The sequence below is a fragment of the Apodemus sylvaticus genome, chromosome 5, assembly GCF_947179515.1.
Source record: "Apodemus sylvaticus chromosome 5, mApoSyl1.1, whole genome shotgun sequence".
NCBI lineage: Eukaryota > Metazoa > Chordata > Mammalia > Rodentia > Muridae > Apodemus > Apodemus sylvaticus.
In genome coordinates, this window is record NC_067476.1 from 124,066,905 (window position 1) to 124,092,290 (window position 25,386).

Genomic DNA, 25,386 nt, shown 5'->3' on the forward strand with positions numbered 1-25,386 from the left:
TAAAATTGACAATTTTCATGGAGAATTAAAGAGTAAAATGAAGGACATAAAAACATTGCTAAATTAATTGAAAAAGGAAGTAGAAACATTTTATGATAGAATTGAAGATTTATGTGGAAAATATTTCTATAACATTGTAGAAAAATATAGAATAACATGTTAAAATTGAAGATTATCATGAAAAATTACAGATAAATTTGTTGGCATAAAATTATTTCTAAGTTGGTTGAAAAAAGGAAAGTAACCACACAAACATAAAAATAACAGGAAACAACAATCACTATTCCTTAATATCTCTTGATATCAATGGACTCAATTCTCTAATAAAAGACATAGACTAACAAATATTTTTCATGTATACCTTCAATTTTATCAGAAAATGTTTGTAATTCCTCTTTCAATTAATTTAATAATGTGTTAAAATAATACCATTTTACATGTATTATTTTTATGATAATCTACAACTCAAAAATCTTAAGAAATTAGCAGAACTAAGCAATAAATGTTAAATAATCAATTTGTACTATTCCATATTGTTTAAATGAGTGTGTTTTATTGTTAGCTATCATTAATCTCATGAAATTTAAATTAAACCTTTTCACATTTATAGGGGCAAAAAGATGTAGATATTATACTACTGTTTATAGTTTGAGGTATGAACCTTGAATCTTGAATATCCTCTGTGGACCAGGAAGCATGACTGTAAAACAAACTCATGTGTTCTGAGTTGTGATTTTATAACAGCCTTCAACATTCTGGGAATTCTTAATACGAGTCATGAAAGGAATCTCAGAAAGATGGCAAGGATGGACAGAATTTAGAAAATGAAGTCAGAAATGAGAAAATAATTCAGGCTAATCAAAAGAAAATCAGAATGGTTGAAAGCAAAAATAGTATCTCGAATAGCTGTAAGCAAATTAGTCAGTACAGTAAGATAAGTAAATTACTTTGGGGAAAGAAGGGTTTTGTATAGGAGTCGCAGATGTGGTCTGAAGTGGGTTGGCCTCAGACTGTTGGGCTCTGACAGTAGACAGCAACAGGAAATGGCAGTTTTTTTTTGTTTTGTTTTTGTTTTTAAATGCCATACAGCCAGGACAGACAGTGGGAATGTACAAGTGTTCTAGAGGTAAAGATGTCCTTGTACATGTCTTACCACAAGCTGATGCCCTGCTCCACAGCAGGGTACCTGAACCCATCTGCCCACACATCCACTCTGACTCCATCTACTCAATTATCCACTGAATCTGTTACCTCTACAGGTATCTCAACATGTTCTGTAAAGATGTTCCTATGATTGCCCCCCAGCCTACCTCTCTGCTTACTATGCTCTTGAAGAAGGTCTGGCTCTACTTTTCTCTTTGAACTCATCTCCAACCTATGGACACTTCTGCTCTAACCATGGTGGCTCTTACAAACCATCAGACCCCTCCTTTCTGAATCACCAAACTCCTTGCTTTTGTGGTCCTTTGCCCATCCTTTAAACACGATATACCTTCTTTTTGGAATGTTCTCCCTCACCTTCATGGTCTTGTCCCGTCTTACTCTGGCTCATCCGACTGTCATTGCTAGGCCTTTATGACACAGGAATGTCCATCGCTATGAATGGCTCCTTCTTTTTCTGGTTTCATTATCCGACACTTCCTTCATTTATCTGGCTGCTGGATGTTACTATTCTCCTAATGTTCCTAAGTTGTTTTAGTCTCAATTTAGTTCAAAATGACATGTATCCAGCCTCTAGTGGATAGCCCAATATGAGAGAGAGAGAGAGAGAGAGAGAGAGAGAGAGAGAGAGAGAGAGAGAGAGAGAGAGATTCCCTGTATAGATTTTTAAAATTAAGCGATGAATTCCAAATGAACTGTTTTTGTTTTAGTTCGCAGGTTAAACGTAAGTAGGAGGCGAAAGAAGAATGTCTTGACTTGAACTCATGCAAAAGGCACTCCAGCTGCCACATTATTCAGCATTATTCAGGGCCTTCCCCCCTCTGAAACACAAATGGAAATTAACCAATCAGGATGAAATGTCAATTAGAGAGGAAGGTAATAAGTAACGTTCCTAAATCATCAAAACACCAAGAAATCTGTTATGTGTGATTTGCAGCCCAGACTGTTGCTAGGAAAACTCACTCTAATAACTCTGTTCCCTGAATAGGGCACAACCACTCAGTTACACTCTTATCAGAAAGGCAGACTCCCTATGGTACTAGCTGCTTTCCCTCTGCCAACCTATAGTCATTTCTAAAGGAATAAAGCCACCTAATAAGAACCATATTTTTGGGGAATTATTTTCCTTTGTGTACCTGTCCCTTCATAATTCAAATCTCTCTCTCTCTCTCTCTCTCTCTCTCTCTCTCTCTCTCTCTCTCTCTCTCTCTCTCCCCCTCCCTTCCTCCCTCCCTCCCTTTTAATGTGAGGTGGCAGCTGTGTAGGGATGCGTCTCTATGGTGCTGGGCAAATGAAAGCTCCTGCTTTCAAGCCTGGTCCTTCTTTTGTTTCTCAATGGTTAGCTGGCTAAATCAAAGACCTTGCTTCCTTACCCTTGCACCAGAGGAGCAGACTGGTAGGATGATCACAGGGTAGTAAGCAGGCTTCAGCAGTTCTGAAAAAGACCATTTCCATTTCCTAGGCAGAGGGGCCCCGTGCTGTGCTGCCTTGATTCCTAATTCCTATTGCGGTTGGTTCTGAGGGGCCGGCTTTTGTGGGACAGGATTATTTGTTTCTTTAAAATCCACCCTGGTTCTTTTTCCTCCCTCCTTTTCCTCTTTCTTTTGTGGCCTGGAACAATACCATGTTACCGATTCATTTCTGACTCACAGGGATTCCATCTTTGCTTGGGAAAATGTAGTTAGAAAGAAGACTGCAGTCTGAGGTGAGATAGAAGTGAAGATGGCTTAACATGTGAAGTGGGTAAAAAATGTGTAATTGAAACAGTATGATGTTGATGAGGCAGTGCTTTGAGGCTGTCAGGAGGCATTACAATATGCTGATGAGCAAGGTGAGCTTCCTAGTTCTGCTGTATGCAAATGCGCCATTATTTCTGGTAGAGATAGGGAGAGAGGAACCTGGCATGTTAATTGGCTTTGCATTTATAGATTCAGGTAGAGCTTTAAAGTTTTCTTTCTGTACAAAAATTCTCTCTATGCCCTTATAAGTTTGAGTGTCACCTGACAAATTTAACAAATTAAAACTTGTCATATCTTAAAAACTGTAAAACACAGAGCGAGTGCATTCAACCCGAGGGCTGCCAATTCTAAATTGAAGATCTCTGTGCAGCTGTATTGGCGCATCTAGTTTGGGTGACACTGAATCAAAATGGTTATGTTTCTAGGAGCCCTTAAAATTTGGAAAACATAGAAAGTGGACTATTTGTTTCTATTTTTGGAAATTTTCAGTTCTTGGCAACTTGACTCATAAGTTGTTTTTTGGTGCAAACATCACCGAGCTGCACAGAAACTCAACTCCCTCCCCTGCTTGCTCTCTCTCTCTCTCCCTCTCTATCTCTCTCTCTCTCTTACTTTCTCTCTCTCTCTCTGTCTTTTTGTGTGTATATTTGTGCATGCATGGGTGTGAGTGGGTGTGGGTGTGGGTGTGTGTTAAGAATGAAATTGGATGTAGATAGGGTAATTGGAGGAAATAATGATAAACTTCAAAACCTCCCTCTAAAAATCTGAAATGTTAGGTCTTAACGTAACATTATCTTTAAAAATCCTAATTAAATTATATATCTCATATATCATATATGACATAGATGATCTATATCATTATATATTGTATATGTAATATTTATATGTTCTTAGCTAACTGGCACACTGAACAATTTCTATGGGGTTAATTTTGATTACTGAATACCTTTTATGTGGTTATTTTGGCTACCATTTCCAAACTTCATGGTATAGTTTTTCATTAACTGAGGATCCTAACCTTTTGCAGTGAGAGGATTAACTTTTCATTTCCCCTAAGTCTTAAGATGACCAACAAGGAAGTCAGGATCTGGGGGACTTAGGGAAGAAGAGAGGGGGAAGGGTAAGAGGAAGGTAGGGGAGAGAGAATGCACTGATCCCTGAAGATTTAGGCTGTTTGGGAGTGATTTTTCAATTATACATCACCAATCCAGTGAAGCTGAGGCTTTGGAGAATTTGTGTTCACATACTTCTGGGAATGGTTGGCAGATTGGTCTCTGCTGGTTGGAGGTAGGGAACATAGGAGAATGGTGAGCTTCAAAGCAATTGTTCTCTCTAAACAATGTTTAGCATGGCACCTTTTAAGAAAACTATTAACAAGCTCTTGTCTGTTCACATGTACAATGGTGTGTGGGCATGATGTAAGGAAACACAATACTACAAGTGATTCAAATGTTAACAGCAAGGCAGTGCAGCTGTGGGAGGGAAAATGGGCAGTGTCCAGTATCTTTTCAGCCCTCTCTTTAGTCAGTGGTCCAGAACCAACTATATTCAAATGTGTTCTGTTTCTAGAACAAGACATGGCTGTCTGCTCAGTGCTGATGGAAGAAAGTAAGGATGGAGCCTCTGGTTCTGTGATTTATGTTGCCAAGATCTTGTTTAAAAGAGAACATGGCTGCCCCGATGGAAAATTTTATTTAGGCAGGGAAATGAACAGAGTAGCCTAAAGGTTAGCCCTGATACTTGATTTTCTAAAAAACAAACGTATTATCTAGAAACAAATTTTCATCTAGATGTGAGATTTATTCATTGCCCTAGTTGAGTTTCATATAAACTATGGCTACACCTAGGCTTTGAATCCTCATTTTATATTTTTAAGTATTTATTATATATTCCAAAAAACCCTAAACTGTATCTTACTGCTCTGCTGTAGCCTCCTTACTTGAGTTATTTTAATAATTCCTGAGACATGACATGTTAAATTCACTCCATAATCTCTCTTTGTACTGTTTCTCTTATGAATGAGGCAAAGAAGGCAGGGAGTGGACAGAGGAGGGCCCTCTAATTTTTGAGATGTTAATATCTATCCATTAAAGAACAGTCAGTGATATGTTGAGTTAAACGAGAGAAAGAAAAACACTACTTATAACTCTTTCAAAGTCTAGCAACTTGACTATGCCTAAGCAGAACAAATGATTTTTGAAGGAGTTATAGAGGATATTAGAAATTATGTTTTATTCTTATAACTTGAGTCCTCTGTTGAATGATTGATTGTCATTCTAAAGACTCTCTGTACTGGGTATACATCCTGTAGCCTGGTCCCATATTAGCTTGGACCTCCAGTGACAAAAGAAATGGTGATGGGATTATAAATCCTGTGGCTGGGTAGAAAACAGATTGAAAGGACACTTGGGCAGCTATATGTTTTCATGTTTGTAGCTTGATATTTTATCTTCCTATAAAAAGATATTCTGTCTAGTTTTTAGACTTTATGACAGAGGGTCTTACTGTGTACTTGACTGGTCTGAAGCCTCCTGTGTGTAGCATAGGGCACCTTAAATTTGAGAACATGCCTCAGGAGTAGCTTCTCAGTTTGGCTTTGCTGAAAACTTTGTTGAAAGTTACCTACAATATAATGAAGAGAATATTGTGTTAGAAAAGTCCCCCATTGCTGCTTTTCCTCAGATATAGTCATCCATTTGAAATAATAATAATTAACATCTGAAACCTTGGGTCTCAGGAATATCTATACAGTTTTATGTGATCTATGTATCCTGTTGATCTTCAGAATAAATTTCAGGTACTACTCCTATGTAAGTACACATTTGATAAACAGGAGCTTTCCATTAAAGTAAACAGGCAAACTAAAATATAAACAGTTTTGTTTTGTTCTGTTTTTCTGATAGTCCTTGGTGATGATGGCTTGGAAAGGGGGAGTGAGCATCTTGCTGTGACTGAGCTGGTGTTGAGTTGATATGATTGTCATGTCATAGTCACCACGTCCTTTGTTAATATTGTATCCTAAAAGCAGTAGATTCGTGCCGTGCAACTCATTTGACCTCATTTATCAATTGCTATATATCTATATAAAACATAATTAATGATTAAGTAGTAGATGTAAAATGTGTTGAAGGAAATTAAATGTTAAGACCCAAGGAGCTTGTTTTCATTTTACCAATCTTGATTTGTTTTCTAAAAGGTAAACCTTTTCATGCTGTAATAAGTGTCTATTGGGGCAAGAACAATTAATCCTGGCTTAAAGATGAGAAATAATTGTCTATTTTCTTTTACTTAACTGCCTAGATTACTGTAAAACCCTGTGAGTGATCTCTGTAATATTTGTACTAAATGGGGCTTTTCTGAACTGTCTTCCTTCAATAGGTTTCTCCTGTATTCAAAATATTTTGATGGCTTTTCATGTCCTTAGATTGAAGTTGCAATTCCTAATCTTCATACTCAATACTCTCCTAAATTTAAACCAAAGTTATCTCCCTAGCTTCAAGAATCATTATGCAACCTAAGACAATTGCAACCAAATCAGGCTTCCCTTTCTGAGCTCCATTCCTGCCTTCATTCAACCATCCCCACCTCTAAAGAGTCTATAATTTGCCTCTACATCAGTGTACTAGAAAGAATGTAGACTTAAGTCCCTGACAGTCAATAATATAAGCTATATTCTTCAGCTAACTAGCTGTGCATCTTTGGATATATCATTCTCTCCTCTGAGCTCAGTTCCTAAGTCTGCATTGTTCCAGTTAGCTACTAGTACTTTGGAATAAACAAACAACAAAAATTCAGAGACAAAAAATACACATAGATCAATTACTTGTAGGTGGCTGGTCTCAGTGACATGTGTAGGACTCTGCACATGGGCCACCTCCAGGGTTCTAGTCCTTTCTGGGCTTGACCAGGTAGAAAGATTGATTTTCTTTTTGAATTGATATGCAGTCCAACTGTGTAAGTGGGGCCCAAGCCTTCTCCACACTGTGTTCACTTTGTCAGGAATATGTCACATGAGGGCAGAGAAACACAGTATATTACTAATGGGAGGAATTGCCCTGACAAAGATGTAGGACATAAAATGACAGATGGGCTGAAGAATGGGGATGACAGTGGAATTCTCAAGAGGGTCTTCCTGGAGGTGAATTGAAATAGTTAATACAGAATGAACATTGAAGACACTAAATGCATGTAATATTCTCTGTACTTTTCCTACCCCAAAACTCACTGCTAAGGAATAGGTGCTTGTTTATGTGACTCTGGTGAGTAGAAGTCACTTTTCTTGAATTTCAAAATAGAGGCCATTTCCTCCCTCCAGTCTCCCTTTGTAGCATGTAGTTGCCTTCAGTTGAAATTAAATGTTCTTCCTCGGCCATTACACTGTCTCTAACACTTGATTTGAAGTCTCCTTCATTCCCCTGTGTTTTTAATAACTATAATCACTTGTGTCTACTTTTCCCCCCCACAGGAATTCCTGGTGGCCTTCAGAGAGTAAACATTCAATAATTGTTATATGTATCTTTATAGTCAATTTTCATCTTCTTTTGTTGAAGGAAAAAGTATCCTATATGTAACCTCTTTTTCTATTAATAGATCCACTTATTCAATCTACATCCTAATCATAGCCCCTCTTCCTCCCAGTCCCCTCTCATACAGCCTCTTCCCCATGTCCTTTCCCCTTCTTCTCTGAGAAAGGGGCCCCAACACACCCTGGTACATTAAGTCACTGTAGGACTAGGTACATCCTCTACCACCAAGGACAGACAAGGCAGCCTAGTATGGTATCTATAGGCAGGCAACAGAATCAGGGACATCTGCTACTCCAGTTGTTGAGGACCAGAATGAAGACTACGCTGGACATCTGCTATGTATGTGCAGGAGGCCTAGGTCTAGCCCACGTATGCTCTTTGGTTGGTGTACTCCTAAGGGTACAGGTTAGCTGACTCTGTTGATCTTCTTGTGGAGTCTCTATCCCCTCCAGGTTCATCAATGCTTCTCTCAACTCTTCCACAAGATATCCTAAGCTCCATCTAATGTTTGCCTGTGTGTCTCTGTATTGGTTTATCACTCTCCAAGATTTTTGAAGTCCAAGTGTTTTGTTTTTTTATTATAGTTTTAATAGTTTCTAAAACAACACTAACAAGACCAGTAACAGACTAAGCTTAAAACCCAAACTATAGCAAATTTGAAATTTAACTGTGAGTGGTGTACAGTCGATGAATATAATCTTTTACTTAATTCTCCTATTTACTTAGGACAAATATGAAAGAAAAAGTATCAGTATATAAATGATAAATAATTTTTGACCAGTGCATGATGTGACTGTACAGGAATTACACACAGGGAACCTAACACCACCCCACCTGGTCACTCTTCCTAGTGTTCCTGTCAGCCAAACCCTGAAGCTCACGATCATCCTGCATCTGACTTATTTGGATATTTGATTACTACTTTATGTGTTGCCATACTTCAGATGGTAATAACTGATTTTAGTTCTCGTAGAGTAAAGATAAATTATTGATATAATAACAAATTACATTAATAAGGACATGAGATCTAAAGAAAAGACTCTCAGCCTACCATAATTTATCTTTGACAATGGCCCTCTAGAGAGCTGATGAGAGTCCTGTCTTTCTTTTTACTTTTCCCCCCTTTTTATTGGATATTTTCTTTATTTGCATTTCAAATGTTTTCCTCTTTTCAGGTTTCCCCTTCAGAACCCCCCTATCTGATCCTTCCCCCTCCCCGCCTCTATGAGGGTGCTCCTCTACCCACCTACTCCCATCCTGCTGCCCCAGCATTCCTCTACATTGGGACATCAAACACTCTCAGATCCAAGGGCCTCTCTTCCCACTCATGTCCAACAAGGCCATCCTCTGCCACATGTGTGGCCAGTGCCATGGGCCCCTCCATGTGTATTCTTTGGTTGGTGGTCCAGTCCACAGGATCTCCAGGGGTCTGGCCTTTTGACACTGTTGCTCCCTCCATGGGGCTGCAAAACTTCTTAGTTCCTTCAGTCCCTTCTCCAACTCCTCCATCCGGGACCTCCAAGCTCCAATGATTGGCTGTGAGCTTCTGTCCCTGTATTTGTGAGGCTCTGGCATAGTCTCTCAGGAGACAGCTATATCTGGCTTCTATCAGCAAGCACTTTCTGGCATCCACAATAGTATCCAGGTTTGGTGGCTGTATAAAGGATGGATCCCCAGGTGGGGCAGTCTCTGGATGGCCTTTTCTTCAGTCTCTGCTCAACACTTTGTCTTCATTATTTCCTCCTGTGAGTACTTTGTTCATCCTTCTAAAAAGCACTGAAACAGCCACATTTTGGTCTTCCTTCTTCTTAGGTTTCATATGGTCTTTAAATTGACTCTTGGGTATTCTGAACTTTTGGGCTAATATCTACTTATCAGTGAGTACATACATCTGATAGAAGGATAATATCCAATATATACAAAGAATTCAAGAAGTTCAGAACACAGAATTCTCAGCTGAGGAAACTTGAAGGGATGAAAAATACCTAAAGAAATGTTCAACATCTTTAGTTATCAGGGAAAAGCAAATGAAAACAACCCTGAGATTCTACCTTACACTAGTCAGAATGGCCAAGATAAAAAACTCAGGTAACTCCAGATGCTGATGAGGATGTAGAGAAAGAGGAACACTTCTCCATTGCTGGTGGGATTGCAAGCTGATACATCCACTCTGAAAACCAGTCTGGCAGTTCCTCAGAAAATTGGACATAGCACTACCTGAGGATCCAGCTCAGCTATACCATTCCTAGGCATATACCCAGAAGATGTTCCAATATGTAATAAGGACACATCCTCCACTATGTTCATAGCACCCGTATTTATAATAGGTAGAAGCTGGAAACAATCCATATGTCTCTCAACAGATGTCCCTCAATGGATACAGAATACGTGGTATATTTACATAGTGAAATACTACTAAGCTATTAAAAATGATTTCATGAAATTAGCAGGCAAATGGATGGAACTTGAGAAGATCATTCTGAGTGAGGTGACTCAGTTACAAAGCAAGATGTTGGCTTTTAAAGTAGAGAGAAGTGTGTACTTTCAGTGTATGCTTTGGAAGTGACATTAGCAAATTGTTAATGAGTTTAGAATGGTGGCTGAAATGGCAGGCAGAAGCAAAATAGCTATAGGCTTGGGCTTGAACAATTGTGATTGGAGGAAGCAGTTCCTGAGATGGATGAGATAGAGAAGAAAGACTTTGGAAGGAACATCAAGAACTTTTCTTGTCTGTCTGTCTGTCTGTCTGTCTCTCTGTCTGTTTGTCTTATTACCATTTAATATCAGGCTGTTAAGACTTCTTGAAAACCTGTATTTTCATTTATGATATCAGTCTAGACTAAAATTAAAGGTTTTTTGTTGTTGTTGTTTTGGTTTTTTTTTGTTGTTTGTTTGGTTTTTTTATTTTTTTATTTTTTTATTTTATTATTATTATTATTATTATTATTATTATTATTATTTTTGGTTTTTCAAGACAGGGTTTCTCTGTAGCCCTGGCTGTCCTGGAACTCACTCTGTAGACCAGGCTGGCCTTGGACCCAGAAATCTGCCTGCAGTTGCCTCCCAAGTGCTGGGATTAAAGCCGTGTTCCACCACTGCCCAGCAAAATTAAAGATTATTGTTTCATAGTTGCACACATAAAATCCATGGGACTACCTAGAAAGAACCTAGGAATGAGATATTTCCCAAGATGGCTTCCAAGTGTTCATTTAGAAGTCAGGCAAGATGAGCAAGGTGACAGAGGAGGCATGGCACTGGACTAGAAGGAAAAATAAAGAGTCTGAAGCACTTGTCAGGCTTGCACACATCAGCTTCTTTGGAAGTGTCATGCCTTATGTAGATTTTCTGAGAACATTAATGATTATGAGTCAACCTTATAAAGGGCTGGTAGCGAAGAGAACTTGAGACAGTGGGAGGCGAGGGAGCCAGGAAAAGGTATATTATCAAGTAGATCACTTTTACAGAACACTAGAACTTAGTCCTGCCAGAAACAATATTGAACACATCTCAAAGATATGTACTTCCAGTGCAAAGGATGCTGTTAGTTAGGACACCATTAAATATTAAGGCAAAGACATATGACCATGGCATTCAGTATATTGAGATGCTGGAGTAAGAATTCACAAGATAGAATGCCTTTAAAGTCAGTTCTTTTCTTTGCAAGAAATTGGAGGTTGCACTTGATGCTTTTTAAGATAGGTTGTACTATGTAGTCACTTGATCTTAATTCCTAGGAAGTTAGTAAAGGAAGTGGTGAGGGTAACAGGTGAAATGAACTGCTTCAAAGAATCTTATCTGAGCACATAGTAGTACTGTGACCAGTACATGGGCTTATTGACATTAAAATTCATACCTTCTTATCTCTGCAGTTTTCAGATGGTAAAACACATACATGGGACTTAGTATAGGCCAGTCTAAACCCTGTACAAAGTTAGCTAATTCTGAAATGAGCACTATGGTACCAGTAACAGATCTTGGCTTCTATGGGTTTCCTACATGGAGAGCCAGCTATTTATGAATCAGAAATGCTAGAAAAGGCTTGACATTATAGGTATTATGAGAAATTGGAAATTATTCCAAATAGACAGAAAGATGCACATAGAGTATATGAAGACATGACACCATTTTCTGGAAGCAACTTCAGCATTTCATGCTTCAGCAGTTTTACTGGCCATACCACTCAGATACCAAGGCTATATTTTACCACTGATTTGAAGTTAAACTGGGCAAGGATTCTTAACTGTTGAGGAATCTGTCCAGGCCCATTTTCCCATAAATTCTAAACAATTTATTGGCAGAATGATTTTGGCTGTCTCGTGATTTCTTGCTTGTTATCATTAAATTTAACAACCTGCTTCCACCAGATCTTTCTTTTTTTTTTTTCTTTCTTTTTTTTTATTCGATATAATTTATTTACATTTCAAATGATTTCCCCTTTTCTAGCCCCCCCACTCCCCGAAAGTCCCGTAAGCCCCCTTCTCTTCCCCTGTCCTCCCACCCACCCCTTCCCACTTCCCCGTTCTGGTTTTGCTGAATACTGTTTCACTGAGTCTTTCCAGAACCAGGGGCCACTCCTCCTTTCTTCTTGTACCTCATTTGATGTGTGGATTATGTTTTGGGTATTCCAGTTTTCTAGGTTAATAACCACTTATTAGTGAGTGCATACCATGATTCACCTTTTGAGTCTGGGTTACCTCACTTAGTATGATATTCTCTAGCTCCATCCATTTGCCTAAGAATTTCATGAATTCATTGTTTCTAATGGCTGAATAGTACTCCATTGTGTAGATATACCACATTTTTTGCATCCACTCTTCTGTTGAGGGATACCTGGGTTCTTTCCAGCATCTGGCAATTATAAATAGGGCTGCTATGAACATAGTAGAACATGTATCCTTATTACATGGTGGGGAGTCTTCTGGGTATATGCCCAGGAGTGGTATAGCAGGATCTTCTGGAAGTGAGGTGCCCAGTTTTCGGAGGAACCGCCAGACTGATTTCCAGAGTGGTTGTACCAATTTGCAACCCCACCAGCAGTGGAGGAGTGTTCCTCTTTCTCCACACCCTCTCCAACACCTGCTGTCTCCTGAATTTTTAATCTTAGCCATTCTGACTGGTGTAAGATGAAATCTTAGGGTTGTTTTGATTTGCATTTCCCTAATGACTAATGAAGTTGAGCATTTTTTAAGATGCTTCTCCGCCATCCGAAGTTCTTCAGGTGAGAATTCTTTGTTTAACTCTGTACCCCATTTTTTAATAGGGTTGTTTCCACCAGATCTTTCATTCCTTGAGTAGAAAGCTCTTCCCAATCCAGATTAGCCCTGAATTGATATGGTCATTTCCCCATACTGCTTTGTATTGGTGACTGTTACAATCCCACTCAATAGGATTTAAAAGGGTCTTTATGAAGTCTGTTAATCAATAAATATAAAAACATAGGAAAAACATAGGAAGTTCTTAATTGTTTCTACTTATATTTGTATTTATAATAGTCTTAGAAGAAATTATGGCATAGCATTTCTTCTAAATATTTAAATTAGCTGATCATATATCTCAAAAGGTAGATTCATGGTTTGTATATCTGTGTATCTAAGCTTTCTTGTTCTCTTTTATATTGAAAGAAAGCGAAGCATTCTGATAGTTTTAAAATGATTTAGAGAATATTACTATAATTCTAATGATCTACAGATGTAGCAATTTATTGTTAGAATTTTAACTTCCACTAGACAGAACTATAAGCAATTGAACTTTTAAGCAATCTTTATACTCTAACATGTGTGTGTCTGTGTGAGTGTGTATGTGTATGGGTATGTGTTATATATTGATTCATATGGTTAAATGTGGAGGTATAGGCTAAAGCATGTATATGGAGGTAAGTGGGCATCCTATGGGTCGTGTTCTTTCTATCTTGCTTAAGACAGGACTGTTCTTCATGTTCAGCTGTATAAATCAAGGTAGATGGCATGTGACCTTACAGGGATGCCCCTGTCTGTGAGCAGCTCTTTTTATGGAAGGATTAAGATTATTGACCACAAGTTCTGGAGCTAACACTCACTCAGCTTGTTGGATTTGTGGTACAAGTGCTTTATCTCCTGAACCATCTTCCCAGGGAAAGGAGAATGCCTTATAATTTCAACATTGTTTTAGGGAAAGTACATTAAAAGTAAATGATGTAAGTTTTCATATTTAAATCATCATTTGTATTTCTGATATTTATGATGAAATATACAGTTTAAGTAGCATATATGATAGCTATAAGTTAAACATCAAATACCAGATCTAAAGTCTATGTTCCATTAGAAGAACTTGATGAATACAAGACCCTATTTCTGTAATAATGTCCATGTCAGACATAGCCAGGGATGAACTCCAGAGAGTTTTGAAATTCCTTGCAAAATTTTGGCCATCATACTTATTTCAGTTTATAAAGTTATATTTTGTTTTCAGGACACAGTTAAATATTTTATTAATGATGTTTTGAATGCCACCTTGAATAGTAGAACTATGGATGAGTAAATAAGACAGATAAATTCTTTGACATATTACGTTTCTTTTTTTCTCACGTTATCCTATACAGATATTTGAGCACAAAGTTAATTGTCTCATTAACCTTTACCATTGTATTTTCATTTAAGAGAAACATTTTAAAATGAGGCAAATCCTTAAAGTAACTTCATCAATGCTGCAAAACTTATAAGGTAGAGATTAAGTCAGCCATTTGGTCATATTCAAAGCTGTTGTTTAGATAAATTTCTGATACTTATTTCCGTAGGATTTTCTAATGAAAAAGCAACAACATTTTAATTGAGTTTAGCACCATATAATTGTTAAAGTCTTTCTATAGTTTAAAATGAGTGGCACAAAAGACTTGATAAATTGTTGAAGTTAGGAGTTTGAATAATTCTGACTTTAACAAATGATAGGTATCATTATAAATTAAAATAAATGTTTGCCACTGTAGTAGAATTTCATATAAGCCTGCTGCCCTGTATAGTTAAAAACTTTCATGTCTGATGATATGACTGAGTACATAATCTTAAATATTTTTATAACTCACTGAGCACACTTTATGTAAACATTTAGAATGTATGCTTGAACTTCCTTGAATTTCTTTATGGCCAAAGAACTAGGAAATATGTAAGGGGACACTGGTCACTTATAACCTGGATAATTCTTTATGTCACTGTAGGACCATAAATGTATGGACCAGGGTTCATGCAGAGGAGGATTGTTTCCCACCCCACCCCACCTTACCAGCTGATCATGAATGTACTGGTGACATACAGTTCTACACATACTAGTTGAGAAAACCTGAACCCATATTTAAATATTCTCAGATGATTCATAAAAGTAAAGTTCTTGTTAGAGATATACACTCTCAAAACAAATCCAAAACAATTTTATGGATAAAGTTAAGTGGCTCAAAACCCAGAACAAACGACAAATTACATGTCCAAGGAAAGCACTATAGTAGACGATCAACAAAGCCACAAAGATTCAGCCAACTTGCTGGCTGCATAAGTTAAGCATGTGAGTATTTGTATTATTGAAATAAAATGTTGAAGTAATTAAACATCTATTTATGGGACTCAAATAGATTGTCATGTAAAAATAAAACACTTCTTGGGTTGACTAAGAATCATCAAACTAGAGGATCTAAAGATTTTTCAGCATGGAGAGGCAAATGAGGACATTAAGAGCCTAATTAAGAGATGCATAGAGAATAGACAATAGGTATATCATATATCTATATCTATCTATCTATCTATCTATCTATCTACACATATGTATATATGTATGTATGTATGTTATGTATCTGGAATTTATGAAAACAGAAATAAGGGCTTGATATTTAAAAGTATGAGTGAAAATGATCCAGAACCTATGAAATGCAAACAGCCTTGTTTTCAGGAATACTCATAAATCCCAATCAGGATATAGGAAAAAGAGAGATAAAATTAGACACACTGAAGCCAAACCACACCAAAGACAATAATTAAATTCTAAAACTGTCACAAGAAATAGACAACTTATTAACATGACCATCCATAATTAGATCAATGCATCTTTCTCATAGAATTGAGAAGGCTATGGATGGGGTTACTGTGATCAATTACTTTGCAACTAGATTTGTGAACATTATGAAACTATCTTGCAAGAATAATACAGATGTTGGCCAAAGAGGGCCTGGGGGAATCCCCAAATCAACAAGGTCTTTCCAATGCTATTGACTACCCTCTACAAATTGATATTAAGATAGTATTGCTTTCCACATTGCTGATAATGGACTGAACCTCTGAACCTGTAAGCCAGTTCCAATGAAATGTTCATTGCTCTGGGCAGTGGTGGCACACGCCTTTAATCACAGCACTTGGGAGGCAGAGGCAGGTGGATTTCTGAGTTCATGGCCAGTCTGGTTTACAGAGTGAGTTCCAGGACAGCCTGAACTACACAGAGAAACCCTGTTTCGAAAAAAAAAATCATAAATAAAAACAAAACAAAAACAAAAACAAACAAACAAAAAAAAAGAGAAATAATCATCGCAATGGAAACCCTAACTAAGAAAGTAGGGATGTGAGAAGAGCTTGGAAGAGTTAGGTGATTGGAAAGAATATGACAAAAGTATTCTATATGAATTCTCAAAGAATAAACAAAAAATTCCTACCTATAAGACAAGAAATTAAAGAAATGACTATGAAATATAGAAATAGATGTCTTTCCAGAGACTGAAAACTTGAAAGAAATTACTCCCAGCAGTTTCCTGCTGAAAGGATGTCCCAACAGTATACAACAAAAAGGAAAACAATTTTATATAAAAAAATCAAACTATAAAAATAATCAGCAAGGACAATAGGCAGGCTGTAGGTAGATCTGAAGAAACACTGATTGCACAAGTCAAAAATAGCCTGTATTTGTATGTAAGAGAATCCTAAATGTTGCATAGGAAGCAAAATGCATTAAAAATGTTCTAAAAAGAAGTTGTTCCTGAATTAACTGTAGTCATTACTAAATTAAAGGCAGGTTATTACTCTAGGAAGAATATGAATTAGCTAATTATTATTCTGGTAAATAAATATAGCAACAGAAACTCTAATTCATCTATCTACTATTTATTTCTATATTATATCTAGCTATATATGAAACTATATAACTATATAATATTACATAGTTATACATTTTTTAAACAGACTCCCAATTTTTATCCACAGGTTGCCTGAAACTCACTATATAACCCAGACTGACCTTAAATTTGTGACAATCTTATGTTTAAGCCTTCAGATTTTGATATATAGATATATATTAAATTTGATATCTAATTTGATATTATATATATATCTAAATGCTGCTTAGTAGATAACATTTTCACAGAAGGATTGCAGAAGCAGATATAAGAATTTAGCTGTAAACTTTAGTAGATTTTCTCAAATGTACATAATGTCATTCTTTTAATCAATTTTGATTTTGAAATGTTTATTTTTTCATAACCCACATGCTTTATATATTATGTAACAGATTGTCTATAAAATAAATAAATACCTCCTTCATTATCAGTATTTCTAATGTAAAAAAATTAGATATGATACACAGAATCAAAACTTCTAATCTTTTAATAATTTTTAAGTATACAGAAATGGATTTCAGATCCATGAGTTTGAGAAATACTTTTGTTACATGATAGTGTTTTTATGACCAAGATTTTGACTAGTTAGAGTACTTAAATGTGTTTTAATTGGGCCTGTGACATAGGAATCTTTATGCAATTGTGCTATGTGACAATATCTTTTGGAGAAATTAAGTTATATGTTTGGGTATATATATATGCCTGTGAGTGTGTGTTAAGGGATAGATGTATAGCTACTATTTCTTAGTGCAAATTTTGATTATTATCTATTATCTGTCATTGGTAGCAGAATTGTTCATAAATTAGCATGGTGAATGTCTTCATAACTCAGGTCAAACTTGTTTAAGATAGACACCAATAAATATAAAGGGCTTGATTGGTAGGCATAGAAGAGAATAGATTTATGAAAGAAAAAGAAAGCCTCCCAGATGTCCCCTAAGTCCTCTAAATCTGGAGTAGTACAAGTTGTCTTAGGCAAAATTGGTGATATCATGAAATAGAAATCAGTGCTCCAGAATGGTACCAGAGACTTAAATGGGAAAGCCTGTGTGTCGGCCTGCGTCTCAGGAGGAATTTGTACTTCTGATTGCTTTGCTTTGTTACTTCGCTGTGGCCTCTTGAGAAGGTGGGTGATGACCTCACATTCTTCTATATCCTGGCTACTCACTTTTTCTTTCCCTTCAATTCTTGATTAAATCTTCTTGGCCCCCAGGAGTTCTTATTCCTTATACAGCAAGTCATGCACTTTGTCCTCTTAAGGAGTGAATTAATAAGCTTAACTCCCTCTTTGAAGAAGAATTTGGAATGCCTTTCTGGAGGAAATTAATATTCAATTACCAAGGCTGTCATTTCACCAAAGGGGAGAATAAAAGACGGCACAGCCACACTTGAGAATAATTGAAATCGAATTTCAGTTTGTATTATACTGTAATGACTCAGCCTTTCAGGGAAAAATCTTCTGATTACTTTCTTATGAACAGAACTATACTTTTTTTCCTCACTGTGAATTTATAATAAAAGTTTAACGTATAACTCTGTAAGGATGTAGCCTGAATGGTTCTTGCAGTGGAAGTGTAGATATAACTCTATCCATATGCGAAATGTATTGTTTAAGTTTTCTGGCATTAAGTCATACAAGGAGAAGTAACTATAATACACATCCAACTCAAATCCTTTGTATTACATTATATTTCTGATTACTGTGTTGATAGTAGCAGATACAGGAGAAGAATTTCAGGTCTGTTCCCTCAGGAATCCCTTATCTCATGTGAATTTTGTTTTTATCACTGGGTGTAATAAGCAATCTGTTTTGCTTACCTACATAGTAAAAGATTTTGTTGATGTTAATAATCTAAATGTCAAGAAAAAACTGTGGAGGCAAGAATAAATAATGGATAATATAACCGTGAATGTAGAATTTACATTAGAATTACCAGAGACTACAATAGAACGTAAAGAGAATTAGATTAAATGCATGAAATATACATGTAAATAACTCTTGGAAAAGTTAATCATTGTTTGGCATTTGTAGTTTACATTTGTTTCTCTGAGAAAAACGTTAACTAGCCATTAACTTACAGAAGCAATGAACTGTTTTACATGGACTTTCTTATTCTTAGTGGAAATGCTATGGAATGATCATTTACCATTTACTATTAAGAAACTGAGCTACAAGGAGTTTGACTCAGGAACGTCCTGCGCCTCTGTAAACTGATCATCTAGCTTACTTGGACTTCTGTTAAGCTTGCACATTGCTTATTGGGCTATTTACACAAGACTTTAATTGTCTTAATATAATTAATTGTTTTGTTCCTCCCAAATGTCCTGTTTTTCAATTTTTAAACCAAAGTTGAAAGTTTAAGCCAAATGTATTTAGATTTTGGTACTTTGGGTACATATTTAAAGAGTTTACTGATAGGTGTTAAGCAAACATTAATAAAAGGTAATTAAGTTAAAACAGAATAATTTAAAAGAACGTATCTAGGGTCAGTGAGATGGCTCCAGGGGTAAATGGGCTACACATGAATGAAGATCTGAGTTTGAATCCAAGCACCCATATAAGAAACTAGATATGTCCTGGAAAGCACTTGTAAGCCCAGTGCTGTGTGTGTGTAGGGTATGTAGGCAGGGGGAAAAGGTATGGCTTGGTCTAGGTGGCTGCCAGCCTAGCTCCAGACTTTGTGAAAGCCTCAAGGGAATACGAATGGATCTAGGACACACATGAACCCTGGCTTCTGCATGGCCACACACATCCGCACTCACACCTGCCCTCTCTCCGAAAACCAAAATGACCTTAGATATGCAGTATTTCTACAGCCCAAATAAAAAAGCACTAAGGCACTTCTTTCTGTGTACAAAGCATTGTGTGGTACCAAAAAACTGGTTTTGATAATTGCCTTAACTTATAAAGGGATTTGATTAATATATTTGAAAACAGATACTTTCAATTCCTCTAGCCCACTGACAAGTGTAGAAAAAGAGAACTTGTTCCAGCCTTACCCTAAAATCCATCACTCTTTTAAACTTCTCCGTATTGAACACACTAATACTCGGAGGCTGAAACACATTTGTCCTGTGTCATCGGTGCCTGACAGTTCTTGGCCCAAACAGATGTTTGACATATCTTGAATGAATGTGTACATATGTGCAGGAGGGAGCAATTATACCTCACTTCTGTGGCTCTACTAATTTTATAAAGTTACCTCCTTAAGAAATTTCCCAATAACTTTTAACTCTTAAGCAAATTTAAGAAGGAACCAGTTTTAAAACATTTCCCAGCTATCCTTAAAGGAGAGCATGTTGATGGAAGCAAAAGAGGGCTAAGATAATACCTAAGTAGGAATGTGGAGAGAGGGCAGAGGTAGTTGATTTCCTAACACAATCCTAGTAGTTCATATGCACTCTAAGAGGTGGACAGCTACAATTATTACAAACAGGCTCTAGAAGATATCATCTCACCCACAGCATCATTTCAATAAAGTAAAGAAGGGATGAAACTAGGAATCCAGTGAGGAAGGAATGCAATCGCTTGTTTAGCCATTTGCAGAAAATAATGTAGCAATGTGAACCAGCAGTTGCACAAATTTGTTTCCCTTTGACTTTCCAGCTCACCACTAGAATTGCATGTTTGAGAAGGAATAGGATATAAGATACAATGGGATATTGTAAAGGAGTGAAAATTCACTTTGCTGATAAAAAAATAACTAAAGAGGAAAAGCTAAATACACCAAGTGTATATCTTGTGCTACCTTGTAAGGGATAAAAGGGATAAAGAAATTATGTGTGTCTGCATTTAGATACCAGTTCCTAGGCTAAACTCCAAAGGTTGTATGCATGCCTTGGTAGTAGGTGTTACTTATGGGGTGGATTAGATGGGAAATGAGCACAAAAGAGACAGATTATAGTGAGTAACTTGTAATGAATTACTCTGGTTATATAAAGCAGATTATAATATAGATGCTTTTACTGCTCCAAAATTAAACTTCAAAATTTCCAGAGAAGAGAAACATGCTGAGATGTTTGTTTAGGGTATGAAGCTATTAAATTAAGCATATGTTTTGAGGGATATCTGTTTTAATATTAGACCAATACACTGCAATGTTACTTACCAATTCTTGGAAACATCTCCAATATGGTGCTACACAAACATACATTGATACTACCAGTGTATATAATGCTGTCAAAATATAAACATTTGGAAACATATAAATCATATAGTAACACAGATGGAGCAGCAGACTTAGGTGTGTAGTGGTACATTAAGTAAGACATGATTTTGCAAAAATAAAAAAAATAAGAATTTGCAAGTCATGCACGCTAGTTTACAATAAAAAGAGAGAAATCTAGAAGACAATATATCAGTTGATAATACTCCTCCAAAGGTGGTGGAGTGGTGTGTAAATTCTTCTCATGGATACATTAAAGATAGGAACAGAAACAAGAAGCAAGAGCAATGTAGCATTTACTGAAGGCTCTGAATAGACCATTGCTTCTGCTAAGCACTGTGAGCAAACTCTCAGAGGTCCTGTGAACCCATTTACAGACGAAAGCCTGAGGCTCAGCAAGTTTACTTAGTGCATGTGTTCATCTAGAGTTAGATAAAAAATTCCAATGCAAGGCTCTCTATATCCAACACGCATTCCTGTATCACCATACTAAATAACTCAATGAAACATGATTGTGACTGGAAAAGAACCTTCCCACATCATTTCTTTTTAAGTACAAATCTTTGCTACAGTTATCAGAGCGTATGTTTTGTGGGTGTGCTAATAATATTCAAGTATCCCCTGATAGTAATTTAAATTAAACTATCTTGCATATATGAATTATTTCTCTTTTTTTTTACAGTAGATAAAATATGTTAATTTGTGTAAATGGTCTTCTGGGTGCAGATGCTCACACTGAAAGCAGGCTTATTTTAAAAGCCAATTGTCTTTCATTTGAAGCTTCTTTTATATGCATAGTTTATTTTTCTAATGCTGTCTCGATATAGGAATAATTTTAAGGAGGCATTTGTGGCTAAATGAAAGAAAAGAACCCTAGCTGTCTTGGCTTTAGTAAATATTAATGAGCTCATGGAAAATCTTGTTACAGATGTGCAACTCTCTTTTGAGAGTTTTCTGCCATCTTGGCCCTTTGTGGGCCTGGCTCCTTTGTGCCGGATTAGCATATTGGGTTGTATGTGCTCTTCTGAGCCCCACTTCAGCTCCTTTGTGTGTGCTGACAGAAGGCTCACCTTGGTCTATTATCTGCAGAGCCTAGGCATCTTAATAATATATTGGATTTCGGCAAGATAAAAGCAAATCATTCAAAAGTAATTAATCTGACTCACTCTTTTCAAAGCTTCCCCACAAAATGGATGGTGTTCATTTCTGGTCATGTATATATTGCTGTAATTAACAAAGTAAAAAATCTGGCTTTTAATGATTTTCAAATGAGAAGTTGACACTTTGATTTGTTAATTTCAATATCCACCCTCATATATACTGTAGCAAATGTATAAATTGATTTAAACATTTTATTTTTTATCCCAAAGATTATGGTCACATATCTACATATTTTAAATTACTTTTATTTAAAATCAATTGCATTGTTTTAATTGGCATTAAAACAATATAATCACTGGAAGAGCTAATATTGAGGTTATTATGATGTCAGTGATATTTCTTTACAATCTGTGTTACCTTATAAATCATGAATTTAACTTGTTGCTGATATCTTATACTATGTATAGTCTCATAGTATAAAAAGAAAACACGAAAATAATTCAATGAAAGAATGTATGGATTATAAAAATTACCTATGATGAATTTAAAAAAATTAAATGTCTTGAGCCTATATTTCACTTTCCATTAGTGTAAGGGGTTATGTGCTGGTTACAAGAGAATTTTTGAGCAAAGCTTAATTTGTGCATCAAAATGTAAAATGTGAGTTTACTTCACAGTGTAATCTTAAAGATTAATAATTTTTATTTGTTTGTATATGAGGGTGGAGAGAGAGAGGAGAGAGAGAGGGGAGAGAGAGAGAGAGAGAGAGAGAGAGAGAGAGAGAGAGAGAGAGAGAGAGAGAGAGGATGCACCTGGGTTTGCAGATGACTGAAGAGAGCATTGGACACCTTGGAACTGGAGTTAACAAGCAGTTGTGAGCCACCCAGGTGATACTGGGAACCAGGTCCTCTCGAAGAGTAGTAAGTGCACTTAACTACCGAATCAACTCTCTAGCCCTGATTCTGTATAGTTTTAATTGACAAGGTTTGTGGAAAATTCTTACCCCCATAGTAAGCAATCATATAGACACATGTAAGACATTATGTGAAACAAATATAGAAATCTACTAATCATAAACAAATTTTGATTTTGAACAAAAAACATAAAGCAATATTAGCTATAATATTTTCAATAAAAGCCATTTGTTTCTTCTTGTTTTTAAAACCTGACAGATAAGATTGCATATACTTGCCATGTGCAAGCTAATCTGAAATATATATATATATTAACACATGCATCATTTCTGTGCGTAAAGAAACTTTATATCCACTCCTTCTACTTTCAGATATTGTCCTTTGTAAAGACAAAGTGTTTTAAGTGTTTGTTTTTATCTATTGTTATTCAATACATGTAATGATTTGCATCTCTAATTTTGTACATTGATAGAGGTCTCCTAAACTGGTTTTTTTTTGGGGGGGGGGTTGTTTTTGTTTTGTTATGTTATGTTTTGTTTGTTTGTTTGTTTGTTTTGGCCATGTATCTTACTTTAAGACAAGATTAATGGTGACTCAAAGGCTTAAAATGCTTTTAGCCTTGGAATTGCCTTTTTGCAGCCCTGGGACCCTGTCAAGAAGCTCCAGGAAAGAATGTCAGTGCCTAGTGATACCGTCCTTGTGCATCAAGCTAACCCAGGCTGGAACACCTCAACACACCCACTATACTATCAAATGTAATGAACACTTTTCATTGAAAACACTAAGCAATGACTAGTATCTCTGCAGTAGACATGAAGGAGAGTACACTTACTTCCTCAGGCCTTAGGGGCTCACTTCAGATGCAGCTCTTCCTGTAGCAGTCAGAGGAGGCAGCATTTGATAGTTTAGAGTAGATTTCTTTTGAATCATTAGTGTGCTGGAATTTGACATAGAGTCTTCAGGAGTCGTAGGAAAGCACCAATGAGAAATGCATTGACTTGCACTCTTCACCTTCATTCATCCAATTTCCCAAAGAATCCCAAATTCATTCAATCGGGAGTAATGAGGTTAATAGTTCTGTAAAAGCTTTTATTATTTGAATATATGCTGAATAAAAGATGGTATGCACATATTAATTAATAATACTAGTATTTTAGGGACCTTCCTGAGCCTGGCAGGAGGTAGAATAACTTATGCAGTCACCCACTCCCTTTAATGGTCTGGAATCTCATGGCTTACAGCAGGCCTACAACACTGAGGGCATTGAGAAGAACATTTCTCCAGATTTGCTGTATATTGCAGGGCTGGGGTAGGGGTGGAGTAGGGCAGTCATAGACTGTGATGGCTATAGCTTAACAATGGCTATTAACACTTAGTCACCAGAAGTTGACTCTTCTTTCTGGTTTACTTCATCAAATAGCCCCAGTATCTTTGCTTATAAAGTAGAGGACAGCCATTCTAACAACTCCTAGTATTATGCAAAGAAGTTTCTGAGTTCATATACAACATTTGCCAGGCACATGGCTTGATGGCAGTGGTCAGTCAGTGGCTGGCCTGGGCCTGCCTTGATGGGGCAATGCTGTTATGTTGAAAATGGGTGACTTTCCTGGGGATATTGAGCCAGGTCTTTGAAATCAGAGATTTACAAAAAAGGGAACCCATGGACCCATTGTCCCGTGACATATCCTGAGAAATGTGGCAGTACAGATGCTTTCCCTCCTTGCCTTTCTGATTTGTGTATCCATTTCTAAAGCAGAACAAGATCATATTTTGAAGATACCCTGACCAGATGACTGCCAAGGACTCTCCTAGCTCTCAAATTGCAGAACTGTGGCTATTCCTTTTGTATTAGGGAGATAATCTTTACGTCCATGGAGGTCAGCGAAGTTAACGGATTCCCTTGGGGATAGCAACAATGAGTGGGTTTACCTCACCATGAGCTCAGTCAACTGAGATAACTGCTCAGGCTCTCCAGCTGCCCTCCACTTCCCTCTGCCAGGAGTCGGCCTTCTCATCTAGCAAGAGCAGCTCCTGAGACTTTTTCTGTTGGGACCACTCCTGTTGGCAGGATTACAGCTTTTCATGCCCAGGAACTGACAAATGAGGCCCTAAAATGAAAATGGAATTTAAATACACTTGTTATTAAAATCCTTGTACAGTTTAAGAGACTTTACATTTTGCTAAATAATTTGAACTAAAAGGAAAAAAAAATGAATCTTAAAATATTGAAGGTTGAAGCATTTCCATTTTCTCTGCCTTAATTTCTGTTGGGAAAGGTTGCATATGCTGTCTGAAATATAAGAATATAATAGAAACTACATTGACTTTCCATGTTTAATTATGCTGCATTCACACTTAATTATTTGGCAGACAACTAAATTGCTTATGGACTTGTGCAAAATAATGAATCAGAATCTCCTCTGTTGAAACTAGCTTTTGGGAATAGTTTTCGAACCACTGAGACATCAGTGTTTTTCCATCACTAGCCTGAAAGAGTTAAAGCAGGTTTCAAAAACTGTCTAATGTACTGGCTAATGGTGTCTTTTCCTAGGAATGACTCGGCTTTCTGGAACAGCCTTTCATCTTTCTGCTTTTTGGTTAATTCAATTGAGTTTTCATCCAATCTACATTGTTTCATTCTAATTGCCGGCAACCCCT

The 25,386-nt window shown here is 36.7% G+C and overlaps 1 protein-coding gene across 11 annotated transcripts in view; it reads left to right on the top strand.

Annotated features, from left to right (window-relative positions):
- Window positions 1-25,386, top strand: part of Macrod2 (mono-ADP ribosylhydrolase 2) — a 2,114,706-nt gene that overhangs the window by 692,338 nt on the left and 1,396,982 nt on the right. The window lies entirely within an intron of this gene.